Here is a 16,580-nt window from a genome sequence, read left to right on the forward strand (position 1 = left end):
GATGGTCCTGCTATAGACCTGGTATCCAGGGTGGTTGTATTGCAGGTTCGTAGAATTACGAGAGATTTGAATTAAGCAAATGCAGGAATAGTCAGTCTAGGACGAATCCAGATAGAATCTATTTGAAGTATAACTTTTGCCAGCAATAACGCGAAAATATATTTTAATGGGTGGAGATTTAGCTTTCCGTTCAGTGGCTCTGGAATAGTGAAAACAAAGACCTAGGCTTAGCCTACCATAGGAACATATGGTGTACTTCATTTTCATTGCTGCTCCTTATTCTCATTTGTGTCCGGTAACATTTGTGCGTTTTTAAAAAACGAGACCAAGGAAAGCTGTGGGAGGATCTTATCTCAGAGACTATGTGTAAAATGATTACCCTTAGTACCGCATTTGTTACAATGGATTCGGACCTTAAATACATGTCATGTTGTAAAATAGTAGTTTATACTCGGTATTAAATTGTGTATTTTTTAAAAATGTAATTGTAATACCTTTGGGTGGAAACCTGTGATCCTAGATAAAGATAAAAGTTGCCCCAAGCTTTTGTGTAACTGTGACAAGATTACAGCCTCTTCTTCGTAGAAAAATATGAAGAATCTGTTTGCCTGCTTCATTTTCATTTTGTTACAGAGATCCCCAGATTAGGTGACTTTTAATCATAGTAGCATATTGCAGCATAATTTGCTCTGAAGTGCATTCATTGTGACAGTTGAGGATTTCAGTCTGCCTGGATATTGTAGTCTGGATTGTTTCGAACTATGATCAATAAAAATGGAGTAATTTACTTCTGTTTTCTTCTGTTTGCATACTTGTCATACTTAGGGTTTTGACTTTTATTTTTGCAATGCACACACAATTTGTTTTTGAGAATGCAACGGTATTGTTGCCCTCATAGGGTAAAGTTCAGTGCTACTGAATGCTACTACCGTGCTTGTCAATGTGCATCCTTCTCTTCCCACATTCTCATGCACCAGAAAAATATTTACAGACAAATCTTTAAAAAGCAACTGCTTTTAGATTGTCCCTAAGCAGATCAGGTAAGTATTAAAAGCAGCTAAGAGCTTAAAAGAAAGAAAAAGCAACAGTGGTCATTAAATTTAACAGTCATGGCATGATGTGGATCAGATTGTATCTTTGCTACATCACTGGAAAATCTATTAATCTATATGTTGATATATCTTTATGATAATGATTTTTTGGGGAAAATGTAGGTAATAAGGTGTGGGGGAGCTTGAAAAAGATTGAGTTTACCCTTGTTATTTGTGGTTAAGTGCATTGTCCTTAATCAGAGCCTTAGATTTTCAGGCTCCACCAGCAATGCAGTTGGTGAAATTGAACTTCTTATTTCTGGGTTATACCTTTTCCCCATGTAGTAATAATAGTTAATTAAAAGACAGTTTCTTTCAGACTCTTTATTAAAGAATCTTCTTGAAAGACTTTTGTTAACCGAGTCAATGGGTAGAAGACAATAACAAAATAATTGAAATTCAAGTGTACTTTGAATCCTAGCTATGTAGATAGGGCTTCTGCACCCTTGTTATCGTAAAGATTAGAATTTCATTAGGAAAGAATCAGTTTGTGGTATGAAAACTGTCCTGTTTGCGGATTTGAATCCTTTTAAGAATGTCAATGGAAAAAAGAAGCTGGGTTCCTGTATCATTTGGGAATAAGAAGACTATGTTTTTATATGAGAGAAAAATATTAGCAGTATGTAATATTTGGGTATTTGTTACCTTGAACTCTTCACTGATGTTTATTGATGTTTACATTTAATTGCAGTTATCTGAAGACTTTTAATTGGTATTGAGAATGTTCATTAGTTTTATTTAAAGTATTACCTGAATTAAAAGCATTATTTTTTTTTCTGCTCTTAATTTTACTACTTGCATATGGCTATCTATGCTTGAGTGTAAGAGATGATGACAAAGAAAAGCAGCAGTGCAGAATGTCTGTCTTGAAATTGCTTTGGAGAGGACTGTTAAGCCAAATTTCACTATCTTTGGGGCTTTAAAAAATTTTTAAATACTAATTCTAAGCCAATTGAGTAAAACTACTTGAGTAACACAGATTTCCAACAGGAAGATCCATTGACATATGTGACATGAAAGAGCAATACTTAAAGGTCCAAGATCACAAATTTGTATGGACAGGAGACAGGGACAGGTTAAAAAAAAAACTGCTTGAGAAATGTGAAACATACCCTAAACCTGAGAGAAAACAGTTTTTGTAGAACTCGTATAAGTGATAACACTCACAATTACTAATTTCTGGGAGCCGATAGCTATAATGCTGTTGGATACTACTTTTCTACATACGTATTTACAGTGGAGTCAGATTGACATTAATTTATTAGGTTTTGAATCATTATGTGTTAGTAAAACAACAGATCTTGTATACATTCACATCTAAGTGAGACATTATTATTACCTGTGAAAGAAAAAACTAAAATGTTTTCCCCATTAATAATTAATATGAAGTAGACAATAGAACAAGAGCCTATTACTTATTTAGGCAAATTCAAGTTTGGGGATTATATTTTAAATTCCAGATTGTTGGCTCCTAATATACTTCTTTTCTATCTCCTATTGATTCTGACCACCTTATGTGATGTTCAGCATAAAAAATTTGCCCCCCTGACTTTCTCAATTACAATTGACCAATACTTGTGTATGTATACATGGAAACATTTTGTACTTTGATAGGCAAGAATCAGTTGATCTCACAGGATGATTACTATACAATACTTTATTTCTGAAAATGTCTTCTAATTAGCTTTGTAAAAATGTCAATTGAGCCCAGTTTGATTCAATCTGTGTGGGCTGCCAACATCACAAAGGTAGGAACTAGAACTGGAAGAGAAGAGCTCTTCCCACTAGAGGAAACCAAGGTTTGGGTTTTATAGCCAGAGAAGTCGATGGCTCACCCTTTTTACCTTAAAATCTCTGAAGACATATCTTTGTTGAATCTTATCTTCAAAAAAATTACACTTCATCATATTAAAAATGAATCTGTGCTTTTTCTTTTCTCCCTCATACCCTCCAAAGAAGGAAAGAAAAAAGAACATATTAATGTTGTTTAAACATTGTCTTGAATTTGACATAACCAGAAACAAATTAATTGATTAGTGTTAGAATTAAAAATTCAATATGGTGTAGTTTAGCTGAGTTCGTAAATGTCTGCTTCATCAGATATTTTGTATCTTTAGAGCTAAAACTGAGTTTTATTGACTTTCAAATATACCTTGATAGCCTCCATACTTAACTTAGTAGGTGGTAACAGTTTGTTTAGCTGTATGGCCCCTGTAACAAAGTATCATTTCATAAACAAGTACTAAAAAAGTGAATTTTTCTTGGATTTCTGTTTTAGCAATAAATTTAGCCCTTTGCCTTCAAAAATTGCTTATAAATATCACTGTTGTATTGGAGTTTGGCTATATACAGCAAATATTACCATTAACCTTGTATGTGTGTGTGTGCTTTAGATAAGAATTTATTCATTTAATACCATTTGAAATTTGTGTGGTCCTTTTCTCCCCTTGACACTATTCTGCTGTTTTAAATTATAATGTATTTTAATTTATAATATAATGTACTTTAAATTACGATGTATTTTCAACAGAATTCTGCTATTTTAAATTATAATGTATTTTTAAGCAATATTTTCCCAACATACATGTGTACACTTTCTATGACTTTTCCCCCTGAACATGCAAAAATAAGAACTTAAAAATAATAAATGTAACATGGAGTTTTATCTCAACCAGAATTTTAACTAGTCTTGAATGTTTTCTTTTTAGTCAAACGTTTGCATTGCAAGGCCTTTTTGTGGCTTACTAAAACTGAGTTACACAGGTATTTCTTTTTTTTTTCTTTCTTTTCTTTTTTCAACAGGAAGAGATAAATTTCAAGACTTAGCTTTCTATACAAACATTGCATGGTTTCTCTAGCTCCAGTCTTAGATTTGAGGCCCCCTTCTGGTTTGACATAGGAAAGGAGCCCTTTTGAATTGCTCACACCTTTTAATTTAGTGTGGCAAACCAAACAGATAGCATTTACTTAGATTTAATAACATAATATTTATAAATATTTTTTCCAGATATATTTTGTACTGGAGGTATCAGTGACCCTAGATCAAATGTCACAAAGTGATTTTCATAAGCAATTCACTGAGTACCTATCAACTTGTTCATTTTTCTCCTAGCATCTTTGGTTTTGTTGTGTTTAATTTTTGGTACCAAGAGAACTCATTGGAAAATTTTGGATACTTTTCTCACATTTTACTTGTTTTGTAATTTTCATCATAGCATAAATTTATGATTGTTTTTGAGGTCTAATTTAAGTAGAGCTAGTTGATTTTTCTACCTCTAGATATGTTATGAATAGTATATAATGAATGTTTTTTGGCATTCACTTGAATTAAATTTGTTTTTGGAGCATTTAATTGTTATGTATTTCACAAAGTAATTTAAAGTCATTGAAGTGCTTAATATCTATAAGATATTCTTTCATTTAAGAAACCTTTACTTAACACTCTGAATTGCATACAGATACTAAATCACATATCTTACATCATAAGTCCTTTTGCATATAACATCAGGTAGAAATTTGTTCAAAACTTATTCTTACAGCTACATAACAATGGTATAATATTTGTTTGGGTAAATCAGGACATTTTTTAAAAATTAAGTCACATAAATCTTTGTAAGGTATTTTTTTCGGTGTTTCAGTTTCTATATTCATGTCACATTCTAAGGTGTAACTTAAAATTGTAAAGGCTTATTAATAGTAACTTGTTTTTAAAAATACAACAAGATTAGTTAATAATTAGTAACAAATTAAATATTTTGAAAGGAAAATCTTATTCAGAATTATTGTAAGAGCAATTTTTTAGCTATATGGCCCTTTTAGTGAAATATCATTTCATAAACAAGCACTAAAAAAGTGAATTTTTCTTGGATTTCTGTTTTAGCAATAAATTCAGCCCTTTGCCTACAAAAATTGCTACAAAAATATCAATAAATTCAGCCCTTTGCTAAACTTTATTAATAACTAAAATTTATTAATGAGATAGTAGGAGTTGGGGATGTTTTTCGGCACAATGATATAAAGCAATGGAGATACACTTTTCTAGAGCAAGTACTCTAAGCAAGAAAAGTCATTTGATTTTCATATAAAGGCTCAACACTGAAAAGGTTTTCCCCTCATGATTTCTCTCAGGCATGCTGTAAGACAGATCTAGGTATTGTCATGTCAGATCCAGGTACAGTATTTTACTGATCTAGGCATTCCATTCTAGGGCAAGAAAGCAAGAATGGGGAGCCAGCTGTGCCTGAGGAGTGTTTGTCTTTTAACTAGGAAATAAAAGCTGTCCAAAACACCTCCAGCAGATGTCCACAGAGCACTTACTGGCTTGTGTCGCATGGCTACCCTACCTGTAAGAAATTGAGTAGTATCAGTAAGTTCTGGTCTTTGCTAGGTGAAACATAAGAACATAGATTGAAGCTTGTGGATAACGGTCACTATTTTCAGCTATCCTGTGATGATTAAAAACATGTTAACTTTAAATTTTATCTCTTCTGGTTCTTAATAGTTTAGTACCCCTTCCCCCCCTGTATTTTGTTTTGTTTTGCTTTTTGGTAGGCAAGCAAAGTCTAATCCTCCTACACCAAATTATCACTTATTACCAAATTTCAAGTCTCTGGGCAAAAACTGTCCTCAAAGATGATGGTATCCCTAGTTAAAAACTGTCTAACTATTAACCTCATCTATCCATATTTCATTGTAAACACTTGATGATTTTATTATAAACTGCTTTAAACTCAAAAAGCATTCAGGGATCTCTATAGATTACATTCAAGAATATAGATCTAATGAAAATGAAAGAAAAACTGAGTAATTAAAATTCCTACCTTTTAAAGCCGAAGATAAAAGGCTTTATTTTCTAAAGGTAAACGCATTCTAAAAATTTGTCATACTAGAAAATGGTGTTATTATGCATTTCTAAAATGTGAAAAAAAATTAGCAACATCTAAAGTGGATATTACCTAAGTTATGACTCATTCCTACAGTGACACATCTCAGATGTACAGTTTTGATGAATTATGATTACTTGAGATAAGAAAAACAGGAGAAAACTGATCTTAAGAAAAGGAAAAAATAGTACTGATTTTTCCACCTGGTGCAGGGGGGGAGGATTATCAAAAATGTGGACCTGGGCTATGTGGCAGTTTTCATTTACATATTAACATCTTACTTGCCTGATTTTTATTGTTGTATAATGTTTCCATAATAGAGTAGATTTATTGAGCCAGAATACTCCAGATGTGGTAATATGTAAATTTCTAAGCCCTTCAGTAGTCAGTAGTGTGGTGGTACAACAAAATAAAATCACTGCTTGGAGTAATCCTTGAAGATAGTAAGCAGAAGACCTTACAAGATACCTTTAGTTAAGACCAAAGATGTGTGACTTATAACTGATATTACAGCAGTTACTGTGGTGGAAGCCCAGAAACAAAAAAGATTGACCTATGTGGTAATCAAGAAAGACTGTGAGAAAGATTGAGGCATTATGATTGTCTATACGCCGACAACCTTTTTATAAATAGTTCTTTTGGAACACTATGTTCATTTATTTACGTACTGTTAAGTTTGCTTCTTTATTAATACAGTTGAATCACTGAAATGAGGAATGAACATCCCATAAACCTAAAGTATTTTCAAAAAGTTTATCAATCAACAATTCAGAGTACAAGTTCTGTAGTCTGACAAAACCGCAGAACCAGTATTTTGTTCCATAATTACTAGGTGTGTGACACTAAATGTGTTACTTAATCTCTCTAAACCGTAGTTTTGTGCCGCATAACCTGGTTCACTTTTTTAATGTTGGTTTTCACATACAGTGCCTATTATGCAACACCTGCCAGTAGTTAATGTTCATTAAATCCTATTGAATACTTGATTTTATTTTGATTTACTGTTTTAAGTGAACTATAACTTGGTTCCAATAGCAATTTGGAGCTCTAACTAATTCCCTTGTACCCCTAAAATAAATGTTCAGGAAACTAAAATATGCCATTGAATTGTAAGAAATTTTAAGGATTTGCACAAAATACTCCTTAGCATAAAAAAAATTTGGTACATTAAGTACCAAATAAACTAGATGTCTGGAAAAGTAAACCTATACTTTGTAATACAATTACAAGTGAATTGCATCTTCAGTTTTGTAGGAAAAATGCAGGTCAATCAAAAAAGAAAAAAGATCAGATAATCATATACTTTTTTAGAACTCAGAGGGAAAAGATGGTATATGAAAGTGAATCATTAATACCAGTATTACAGAAATTAAAATGATTACTGAGGAATAGGCAACAAATTAGATAACCTACTTGAAATAGGCCAATTGTTAGAAAGACACAAAATACTGAGACTAGCTTGAGAATTAAAAAGTTTAGATACAGACTCAAAAAGTCTTTAAACAATAACAGACCAACTTTCTAATATACTATGAACAAAGAGGCTTCATTCCAGGAAGATCAGATTAGCTTAATATGAAATTCAATCATTATATGAATGCAAAAAATGGTATGTGATCATCTCAGATGAAAAAATTGACAAAATCTCTGTGAAAGTATTTAGCAAACTAGAAATAGAAGCTTCCTGAGCCTATTAAAGGATATGTACAAAAATGTCACAGCTAGTATATAATGGTGAATGATTGAATAATTCTCTTTAAAAATTAGGAATAAGACAGGAATGTCTACTCTCACAGTTCTATTCAATATTGTACTGGAGGTTCTGGCCAGGGAAGTAAACAAAAAACAAACAAACAAATAAAAATATAAGTAATAAAGAGATTGGAAAGAAAGAAGTAAATATATTCACAGATAAAATTATCTTGCATATAAAAAATTCTAGGGAAAAATGTATTAAAATGTATTAAAGCTATTTAGTGCAGCAAGATTGCAGGATATGAGATCAGTGTAAAGAAATTGGTTGTTCCCTAAACATACTAGAATAAAATTTATCAGCTATCCATATACAATAAGATCAAAGAGAAGAAAATGATATGATGGGAAAATACAGTGAATATTTGAGCTTTTTAAAATTCAGTAGAATACTCAGTTGTCATTAATCCCTCTCAAATACCCCCTCATTTTAAATATACTTACTATTTGTATTCTGGAAATGTGTTTTTTACTATAGTAATTTTTTGTTAAAAAATTTGGTATTTTGATGATATCTCAGAATGCATTTGATGAAAAGAGAGCAAGATTTTTACACATACATCCAGTAGTGTACCTAAGATCCTTGAAAGATCTAGATTTAAAAACATTGTATGCTAACAAATTGGAACACTATAATATTGCTAAAATGATAGTGTTTTCCCAGTTAATCTACAAAGTTAGTACATCAAAATATCAGCTGCCTTTTTTCATAAATTAATGAGTTAATCTTAATACTTACATCAAAATTTAAGGGACCTGTGTATCAGGAGATTAGAATCATAAGGCCATTCACGTTTGGGTCAATGGCCCAAATTCTACTAGGCATATGCCTGCAGTATTTGGGTCAATTTATTTGGAGCCGGCAAAGGTGACACATTGGGGAATTCAATGGAAAAAGGGTTGACAAGTGATACTGAAACAACTTGACAGTCCCCTGTGAAAAAATGAAATTAGATCCTAACTCAACCATGTATAAAAATATACTTTAAAATGAATCATTTTATCATCGATTAGATGATAGTATCGTAGTTATTAACACCAGATCACAGGTGTCAGTATATAAATTGGAGCTGATCAATCAAGAAGTGAAAAGTTGTACAAATGAAAATATTTGTAAATCAAATATTTGAGAAGATACTCATAGCCAAAATGCAAAAGTAACTCTTAAAACTTAATAAAAAGAAAACTCAAAAATACAAAGAATTGGAATAGAATTTCCCTCAAAACATGATATAGAAATAGCCAGTAGGTTTAGAGAAGACACAGTGTCATTTGTCCTTAGGAATGCACCTGAAAACCACAGTGCAAAATTGGTTCACACCCACTAAAATAGGTAAAGTCAAAAGGATCGAAAAGCTGGACACAATAGGGCATCTTTTAATCCCAGCACTCAGGAGACTGAGTCAGGAAATTTGCTGTGAGTTTAAGGCCAGCCTCAATTACACAGTGAGATCCTGTCTCAAAAATAAGATGCGGGAAGGGCAGACAATAAACAAGTATTGGCAAAGATGTGGAAAAACTGAAACCCTCATAAATTCTTGGGTAGAATTATGACATGGTGCAACCATTTTATTTATTTTTGGTGCAACCATTTTTGAAAATATTTTGGCCATTACTCATTGTTAGCCCAAGTTAGATATGATTCAGCAGTTATGCTGCAGGCGTATGCCTAGTAGAATTTGAAAAAAGAAAAAAAACCTTGCGTATAAAAACTTGAACATGACTTTTCATATCAGTATTACTCATAATACAAAGAAGGGAAACAACCCAATGTGCATCAACCGATAAATAGAAAAAAAGGATTTCTATGTGATGCATTATATGACCACTAAAAGGATAGACAGTTAGACAACAGGTTATCCTTGAAAACACACTCAGCAAAGTTCCTGATGCAACTGGTACCTTTTGGGTGAAATATCAAGGATAGGCAAATCCACAAAGACACACAGTAGGTCACTGAGAATACGTGAAAGGGAATGGGAAGTGACTGCTAACAGTTACATGTTTTCTCTCAGGTGTGATGAAATTTGCTAAAATTAGTGGTAATGGTGCCAGGGATTTAGGTGGCCCAAGCACCTGCCTGGCAAGCGCTGGGTTGTGAGTTCAATCCCATGTACCAAACAGAAACAAAAACAAAAAATTAGTGGTGATGATTGTGCAGCTTCATGAACATAGTTTTGAAAACCACTGAACTGTACAATTCAAAGGGTATACTTTAGCGTAAATGAAGTATATTGCAGTATAGGGTTTTTAAAGTGAATACACTATAAAAAGATCAACAAGGGAATAATTTAAGGAAGATTATTAGGAGTCTCAGGTCCCTGATTTGATGTCATTTGACCTCACAGTGTGCCAGGCAAAAATTAATAAAAGAAGTCTGAGATCTACCACTACTTTGAAATTTGTTATTAACTTTTTAAATAGTGTTAGACAAACACATTAAACTCCTAGAAAGTGAAAATGAAGAAGTGGAAATATCAGCTAGTTATTGTACTTAGCTTCACATGAAATGATAGGAGACAACAGAACAATATGCACAGAATTTTAATGGAATAAATTTGTGATTCAAAATTCCTTGTCCAGTTGAGATATAATTCAGCAAGCGTAAGAACAAAAGAACAATTTTTTTTAGTCAAAAAAGATAAACACTATTCCAACAACAGCAATAACAAATGCATACTTTCCTGGCCAAATAATCCAAAATTCAAGATTGGGATGATAAAATAATGAAACAGCATTTATAGTTTCTGCTATTTTGTTTTAAATTTATTCAGATGTTAAAATTAGTTCTTATAAAATGGTTTCCACAGAAAATAATGTTACTGAATCAAGTATGTATGCAAGATCCTTTCAAAAAAGTAACATGTAAAAAAGCAGTAAGTTCATTATTTTTTTATTTTTCTATTTTTGTTAGTATCTGTGTGCAGTACATAGTGATTGCATTCACTGTGGTAAGTGGTACATACACAGGACATATCTTAATTATTTTTGTATCCCCTATCCCACTTTTCCTCTTCCTCTGTCTCTTGGGCTGCTTCCTTTTTTGTAAAAATCCTGTTTCCCAATATCTACCTTTAGTTTTTGTCTTTAATTTACTTGAGTTTTTTAGGTGAAAGAAACCATGAAACATTTTTAAGCTTGTGTGTCTGATTTATATCCCTGAATATTCTTTATCAAGGTGCATCCATTTTTCCCACAAATGACTCATATATTCTTTATGGCAGAGTAGTACTCCATTAGACATAAACACCATATATTCTTTCTTTTATATTTGTTCTTTGTACTTTAGTTTTCTCATGTGAGAGAAACCACATGGTATTTAAAATTGTGTCTTATTTAAATTCCTTATTTAATAAACAAGCCATTGGATGCTTCATTTTTATATCTACAGAAAATATATGTAATGAAACAAAGGAAAGTGACCAAAGCAGAAATAAAAAGAAAAAATTAGATTTTATATAGAATGAATGCTTACTAAGCAAATGTAATACAATTACCAACAGCATTAATTCCTTATTGAAAGATTAAAAACTGCCATTCTGTTTAAAAGTCATGAATTAGAGAAAATAATATCAGTGTAAAGGAAAACAAGGCAAATAATATGTAAAATAAATTTAAAATGTTAAGATGGTCTTATCTGTATAAAACGACAAATTTCAAGACAAGCTTTAATCTAGTTCAAAGAGTAACTTACTTTGCTAAAGGAATGGTACGTTTTGAAGATCTGATACCACGGATCCTATTTGTACTGATCATAAAGAGCTAAAACATTCTGAAAAAGTTTAAATATGGTTCTTAAAGTCAAATCTGAATTCAAGGGGAAAAAGTAAATAAATATGCAAAGTTAAGAATAAAAATGTACTTGCAAAGAAACAAAAGAGGTGACAGTAGCCCAGAGTCGGTAGCAGATTCAAGACAAATTAGAGAGGGTCAACAAATTTTGTCCCTGAATTAGCTACAGGTCAGAAGTCATCCCAAGGGCAGCTGTGTGTGCACCATGTATTTGAATGCTAGGTCTCCGCAACTCACCATTCTGTGTCATCTTACACTTAGCTAGTTTGATCACCTGTCCTGCCTTCATGGCCATACTACCGCTGGAGGCATTTGAGTTGTATTGAATGATACAAATTTTTATGATATAGTAAAGCAAAGACTGATGCAGAAAGTAAGAAAGTCATTTTTTGAGTCTAAACAAAAGAAAAAGAAAAATCCATATTTTATGATGGTGAATGTGGGATGTATGTTTTTCTACAATACAAAAAGTAACTATAAAAGTTGGAAAAATCAGATATTGTAAGTCAGTTGAAAATACAAAACATTTAAATCTATGTTTTAAAAGTATATTCATTCATCTGTATTGTTAGCTTCAAATGATAAAAAATTCCTTATAAGACATTGATTAGTTGCTAATTTAAAATTCCATAGTTTGTTTTAGGTTAAGAAAGTCAGTTATTCTTGGATGGACATGATGGCACACACCTGTAATCCTAGGACCTTGGAGACTGAGGTAGGAGAATTGTTGTAAGTTTGAAGCTACCTTGGGCTACATAGTGAGTTCAAGGCCAGCCTCAACTACATAAGAAGACCTGTCTCAAATAAATAAATAAATAAATAAATAAATAAATAAATAAAGTGTAAATATAATGAAAAGAAAGTAAATTTTTTATTAAAATCCTGTCTTATTTCCTCCCTTTTTAGTCTTACTTTTTGTATATTTGTTGCTCTAGGTAATTGTCATGTACCTTCACTTTGTGTTACCTAAGTTGGAAAATTTTATATTTGGTTTGATTCCTCTCTTCACTGCTACAAAAACATATTAAGACATATGGTTTTTATCCTTATAAAACTTGTTATCCAGCTGGAATGATGTGTCATTGAAAAACACCATATGAAATGCTATAGTAATTGCTATCTTTGTATAAGCCAATCATGTGACTATAAAGGCTAATATTCTAAAACCATAAACCCAGTCTCACTTCAAATATAACAGTGTACTACTGGTAGTTGATATTTAATATTTTCCTCTTTTCTCCCATTACTTGTGAATTAAAACCTTGAACAGAAAAATCTCATTAATCAAATAGATCTGGAATTCTCACCACAGTTTACCTTAGACATTAGGACATAAGCTTCCAAATCCAGCAAAATGCCTTGCAGAAAATTTCACTCTTATAGAGAACTCCCTTACGTTTAGTAAACTTTTTCTGTTAATGCTACCTCATATGTTTAGAACAAATTAACAATGCAGCACTGATATTAAGCAAAGATGAAGTGTGTGTGTGGGGAGGCCTATGGAACTACAGTTACTGAAAGGAATGTGTCCTGTTAGGGAAAGTCCCAAGAAGCATGTGCATGGGAGGGGGAAGTATGGGATGCTCAGTATACCTGGATGGATAGAGTACAAAGCCAATAAATTCAGAAATGGGACCTTCAGACATGACAAAAAAGATAGATTATTACATTTCCAATTTTCTGGGAAAAATGCCTTGTGTATTTTCTTAGTTTCATGCATATTGTTAAGATATAAAGAAAGTAAATTTTGTGCTTAAGAAGTAAATCACAGCTATTGGCCACAATTCATACCAGACCCAGATGATTTGTTTTCTGAGAAATTAAGGAAATTAAAATTTTGCTCTTCCTAAATGTAACACTACATTTATCCAAGGGCTGACCAAGAAGCCAGAGTATGTATTTATATTTTAAAAATTTATTACAGCAAAAGCACATTGTCATTAAGCCCATCCAAATACTCCCTCATTGATTCAGACACACTTAACTCATCATTCTTACCATTTTCTGAAGCATTTCTGGAAGTCCTGTATCATCAGTATCTCTGTGAGGTATGAAAAACTTGAATACTGTTGCCAAGTGGATGTGATATTGTGTGACTTTTGGCTTTCTCAAAATCAGTATGAATGATAAATATTTTGAATGGATTCAGGACATCAAGGCAGCCAAGATGGTGCCGCAAAAGACAGCAAGGAAGGCTTCCAGATCTGCTTCAGAAAGTGCCAAGGTAATTGGGATAAGTGTGTTTGAAGCAGTAAGTGGTCTTTTGAGAGGAATTAATGATAGTTTGTCTTCTGTTGTAATTTTTTTTTAAGTTAAGCTTTCATTGTAATCTGCGATCAGACCTCATGTAAAAGTTAGTATTGAAGTGTTTGTTTTAAGTGTACCTATTAAACGATTGATGGTATATTCTGTAAGCTTTCTCCTTTCCAGGTTGAACTCCAAGAAGCTGTATGAGAAGTGTTATTTCAGCCATGCAATTTAACATGGGAGAATAACAAGATAACTGTGCAGAATATTAATGAAATAGAAAAGGCAATGTTGAGCCATGAATTTATAATCATATGTTCCTGACACTCGTCTGTATATCGTGTAGAGGCAATTATTAGAATGAGAAGACAAAGTGAAAGGTTTTAAGGAGGTACTGGAAATTATATACAGAGAAATTAAACATATTTAATCATTCATCACTTCAAAAATAACCAGAATCTTTTATGTGTTTTGGTAAACTACTCTTCTAATTACAGAATTTGTATATTTTGCAATTCTTTAACCACTGCTTTCTTTCCATTCTTAAAATTTAAAAAAGTAAGTTAGTTACAATTTTACTCTGACCCCTTTAAAATAGTGAAATCAATATTTAAAAATTATTTCAGACAAAAATACGGACTCTATAGTTGAAAACACAAGGAAACATCTACTTACCTTTTCCCCTTTTTCTCAATTTGTATTTTTTTATTTGTACATGTTTATAGTACATAATGATTACATTTCTCACAGACAGTTGGTACATTTACCCCTCTGGGTTTCTTTTAAATCAGGTGTTTCATACTGACAACTTGGTAGGCTCAAATCCTTCTGCCTCAACACCATCCCAACTGAATCGTGTTTTGTAGAGTTTATGTTTGGGGAAAAATATTTTCTTTAGGTGAGGGATAGGCTTTTCAGTTGCCTCACACCCTATTGCTCTACTAAACCAGCCCAGCTGGCACATTCACTTGATCTAAGATGCTAGGGACTTGTGTGTTTTTCAAAACTTTATATTATGAACCCTTTGGTAACTTTAATATATGCGATTAACTTTAATATATGCTATTAAGCTATATATATATATATAAAATTTTTGGAATATGTTTAGTAAAATGAGGTAAGCCTGTAATTATACAAAATGATTTACACCATATTAGGAGAGTTTTTGAAAACGGTCCCCATAAGCTAAGATTAAATGATGGAACAGTCATATTTATTACTCCTTAAAATGTTTTCTCCCTTTACAAAAAAAATTGGGAATCACACGTTTCTTAGTCTTAAGATAAAAAATTGAAGATACATAAAATTATGTGTTTATTTTGCTGACTATGTAGATTTATTTATCCTGAAGTTATTATGAGTAATCAGAGCATGGTGATATGCTTTCAGCCTGTCGGCTCTGTTAAAGTAAAACTAGTTGGTAAGTGGAATGCAGCATTAGCATGGATTTGTTCTAATATCTTCTCCAGTATGTAAGGTAACGAGGAAGTCTTCAATGTCAGCAAGTGAGTCCCTTCGTGTGTGAAACATTTTAGAAATATATACTGTCCTGTCATGTAAATGAATTTCTTCCAAATTGTGTTGCATGAAGTTGAACTTGGTGAAATTTCAAATATTTGACTTGGACTGGGAATATAGCTCAGCAGGACAAGCGCCTGCCTGGAAATACAAGGTCCCAAGTTTAATTCCTGGTACCAATAAAATAAAATAAAACAAAATAAAATATTTGACTACTTTAGACCTATGAGGAAAAGTAAAAAATAAATCATATCCAAAACTAATGCACTAGCAATTAAAACCTAGACAAAATTTTTCCAAAGTTGGAAAGTATTTTTCTTCCTCTTCCCCCTCTTCCTCCTCTTCCTCCTCTTCCTCCTCTTCCCCGTCTTCTCCCTCTTCCTCCTCTTCCCCCTCGTCGTCGTCGTCGTCGTCGTCCTGGATATTGAACTCATGACCTCATGCTTGCCAGGCAAGCACTTAGGACACTGAGCTATATCCCCAACCCCAGGAAAATGTTTTTCAACAGATATAAGCATACAAGTTTGTTTCTAGGCTATAGATAAGCATGCATTTTTGACCCTGCTCACAGGAAAGGTCATTTTGTTTCTTCATCTTCCTAGGTCTTGCATGTCATGGAATTACCCATAGCTTAATCCTAGGTCTTCCCTTCTTCTTACTGCTTAGGAAATCTCATTCATTCAGTTAGCCTTATATTTGCCCACAACTCCCAAAAATATCTTTACCTAGACCTGCCCTCCAAAATCTAACCTTGTTTATCCAACTACTTCCTTTGTACTTTGAGTTGGTATTTCATAGCATCTTGATTTTACCAGCCAAAAACACAAGTTTTAATCTTCTCTGTATTCTTGGTTGACACAGAGAAGAGCACATTCACCCACTTATTTCGTCCAGGAGAAACTTGGGTCCATTCCAGTTTACTCATCCTTTTGGTTACCTATGTCCTGTTCAGTCTACTTGCATAAATTTAACCAGAAGCATCACCATTGCAGCCATCTTGGTTCACAATCTCTTCTCGTCTAGATTGTTATAGAAACAATCCAGTTTGTCCTTAGGCTTGTCTTCTGGACTTCTCATTTTTCCAGGCTATAAATAACCTCTTAAATTGTACTGCATTTAGGAGAAAATGCGACATTCTTAGTACCTGCAAAGCTTTCTGTGACCTGGCCTTTACTACTTCAACCAGCCTCTTTTCTTTTTGTCACTGAATTCTCTGTTTCTCACAACCACAGAACTCTTTCTTACTCTCAGTCCATGTTGTTTCCTCTTTCTGGAACACTTCTTTTTTTATTTTTTG

The 16,580-nt window shown here is 32.7% G+C and overlaps 1 protein-coding gene across 5 annotated transcripts in view; it reads left to right on the forward strand.

Moving 5' to 3' along the window:
- Serpini1 (serpin family I member 1) overlaps positions 1–16,580 on the forward strand; it is a 92,873-nt gene that overhangs the window by 911 nt on the left and 75,382 nt on the right. Inside the window, exon 2 of one of the 5 annotated variants that reach the window (XM_063227114.1) lies at positions 12,152–12,233. The exons of the other annotated variants lie outside the window; for them this stretch is intronic. The gene's annotated coding sequence lies outside the window, so the exon portion shown is untranslated. The remainder of the gene's footprint in view (positions 1–12,151; positions 12,234–16,580) is intronic. 5 annotated transcript variants of the gene reach the window in all.

Source organism: Cavia porcellus, unplaced genomic scaffold, assembly GCF_034190915.1.
Source record: "Cavia porcellus strain 051 isolate PalLab524CR breed Dunkin Hartley unplaced genomic scaffold, mCavPor4.1 scaffold_17, whole genome shotgun sequence".
Lineage (NCBI taxonomy): Eukaryota > Metazoa > Chordata > Mammalia > Rodentia > Caviidae > Cavia > Cavia porcellus.